This window comes from Pseudophryne corroboree, chromosome 1 (assembly GCF_028390025.1).
Source record: "Pseudophryne corroboree isolate aPseCor3 chromosome 1, aPseCor3.hap2, whole genome shotgun sequence".
Classification (NCBI taxonomy): domain Eukaryota; kingdom Metazoa; phylum Chordata; class Amphibia; order Anura; family Myobatrachidae; genus Pseudophryne; species Pseudophryne corroboree.
Window position 1 is genome coordinate 81,412,833 of NC_086444.1, and position 3,192 is coordinate 81,416,024.

The window sequence follows — 3,192 nt, forward strand, 5'->3', positions numbered from 1 at the left end:
AGTATGTTATTAATGAGATAAAAGATTAGAATTTAGACCAACATAATGCTGCCAATTTTGCCTAAAAGGCTTTTAGGGCAGGGCAGGGTTTGCGGTGCTCCCGGACATTATTTCAGAAAGAACTGTAAAAGGTTGTTTTGCAAAGAAGCAAAAAGAAAGGCTGTTTGGTATGTCTCTCTGGGGCACACTTTATTGAAATTAACTGGATAATGGAATTATGAAGCCATGGATTGTGTATGAAGCATTAAAACTTAACTTTTAATATGTTCTACAGACGAAAAAAATGATAAAATAAATATATTACAATATTATGAGAAAAAAATTAATTAATTAGCCATATGAGAAAAAACATTGCTGCATGAATCAGAAAAATAGGTTAAAACAAGTATTAAATAGCATGTGTAGAAGACGATATAATGATATGTCACTCGCTTATTTAAAAATGGGTGACAGAAAGTTTGTCTATACACCCACTGGATTTTAAGCGAGTATTATTGTTAGACATTTGTCATGTGCGAAAATAGAAATTCTTGTTATCTCTATCGGTTTATGATTAGATATACACATGTATATTTTATGTGAGAGACACAAGAAAGAACCGGCTTTTAAGTCATCGGACTCCTGTTTGAGTGGTCAGCTGTAATGCGTATTCTGCAATATAAGCTTGCAAAAGCGTTTTGCTGATCAAAGAAAGGCATGTAACCTATTAGGCCTATAGTACCCAGTATTCCCAGAAGGTCACCCTCTCTGGTACTGACCGGGCCCAGTGCTGCTTGGCTTCCAAGATCAGACGAGATCGGGCAGGTCCAGCATGGTATGACTGTAGGAAAAATGGTAAATACCTCTCATTAATAACATACTTGTCAAGTAATGTACAATCTGGTCCAGTGCAGATTCCAAAAAAACCCACCCAGTATAGTTTGAGGTCTTTCTCAGTTAATGGAATCTAGCACGGAAAGATTGTCTTCTTCACACATTTAAAACCCTCACGTATGCAGTCAGATTCAGATAACCAGCCAGCTATCTATAAAGATATTCAATCCAAACACACCTGGGACAACCAGCCAGCAATCTATATAGATATTTAATCAATCAAAATACACTTCCTTAAACAGCATTAGTCTGCTTTTTCATTATGAGTTTCAGCCTCAAGAACGAACTCAACACAAAACGCAGGACTGAAGACTTGGACAGTATCTTCCCCACAGAGGTGGCCCCCAATGACTTAGAACGAACCTGGGAAGAGGATCTTATTAAGCTAAAATATACGCTACAGAGACAAACTAGAACTAATTGGGACTTAACGAGTTTAGAGAACTATTGCAAACAGAAAATCACACCACGAGGCCTAAGACCTAAATTATTTCCCTCCTTTGAATTGCACACAGATGCTTTAAGGCAAGAATGGGAGAATAGCCTACTCAAGTGCTCACAGGAACTAATGCAGATACTCATCAAACACAATAATCTGGTCTTGGAAGGTTGCACTAGGGAAATCGAAAAGACTAGTAAGGCATTGGAAAAGTGGGAACAGGACATCAATTTCCAAACATCCTTTGAAAAGTTGAAAAAAGAATTGGACATATATGAGAATACCATCATTGAACGGAAGAGGATTAAATTTTCCAGGGACAAAAGAGACTTTAACGTAGGGAGGATTTTCAAGTGGACAAGACCCGTAAGGCGTGATAATCCCTCAAACTACCAAGGGACCCCCTCTTCTTCAGAGGTTGAATTTTCCAGCTCAGAGGACTTAGAAGAACCCAACACAGATCGGAGGAATCACTCATCTACAAGAATTCAACAAACCGCATCAGCTCATTTTTTAGATCAAACCGGTCGGTCTCGGGGCCGTTTGAAACAAGGAAAAGAAAAACCAGAAGAAGCAAGAAGAAGGGGAAGAGGAAGATGGGGCTCCCCCTCTCCAAACAGATATCCCGTACGGAGGAATCGGAAGCAATACTGAAATCTGATCGCCTCCAAATAATAAACCTTTCAACCCACACCCTCTCCAACACACATAAAGAAGTTTTGGAAAAAGGACTCACCTTTTCTCCAACCAAGAAATTTGATAGGTTTCAATGGCAGACAGACCTCAATCTCTTTGGACGCAAACTTTTACTTACTAAATTCTATGCCAACCAAGAGTATCACAAAGAGAATGAAATTACTCCCTCCATACCCATTATTGAATCACCTGAGGAATTAGAAGCACTCAACAACCTGGAAGAACTTCTTGATTCAGCAACAACAAAGAGCATTCATACTCAACGACAGATCTGCAGAAAAAAATCAAAGTTTTTTCCAAATGATACCATCTGCCCAGAGGTAAGAACGTTTACCAATTTGGTATCCAAAGATCTAGACAAACTGTACGTAAAGAAAAGGAGGTTCAGAACTACAGGAAACCTGTCCCCTCAAGCCAGACTTGCCCTTAAAGAAATAAAATCCTGGCAAGATACAATAATTAAGCAGTCGGATAAAGGGGGCAATGTGGTCCTATGGCCGAAAGATTTGTATGAAAAAGAGGCTAAAAGACAGCTTAATGATACCAACTGTTACAGTAAGAGCCTGTTTGATCCAACGCAAAATCTGACGGTGCAATATATGAGGATCATTGAGGAAGCCAGGCACCAGGGTACAATAACACAAGCAGAATATGATTTTCTCAAAATTCAAAATCCTAGAGTACCAACTTTCTACTTGTTACCCAAGGTACATAAAAATCCACTAAAACCACCAGGACGCCCCATTGTTTCAGGCAATGGAGGACTATTGGAGAAGGCCTGTACATTTTTGGAGATCCATCTGAAAGAATTTGTAACCAATTTACCTTCATACACCCGAGATACAACAGATGTACTAAGAAAAATCGAGAACATATTCTTGGAGGATACACATCTGCTTGTAAGCCTTGATGTTGAAGCTCTCTACACAAGCATCGACCATGACCTTGGTATAAAAGCAGTCAGATACTTCCTACAGATCAATGGAATGGATGACTTCCATGAATTCCTCTTAACTCTTCTAGACTTCGCCCTACGTAAAAATTATTTTACGTTCAACAATCTCTTCTACACCCAGGAAAGAGGCACAGCGATGGGGGCGGCTTGTGCCCCCACGTATGCTAACCTCTTCCTGGGTTGGTGGGAGCAGGAAGTCGTCTTTCATGAAGACCAAGATCAATTCACC

The 3,192-nt window shown here is 39.6% G+C and overlaps 1 pseudogene; it reads right to left on the reverse strand.

Annotated features, from left to right (window-relative positions):
* Nucleotides 1-709: 709 nt before the first annotated feature.
* LOC134935579 (5S ribosomal RNA) lies at nucleotides 710-828 on the reverse strand (annotated as a pseudogene).
* Nucleotides 829-3,192: the final 2,364 nt, after the last annotated feature.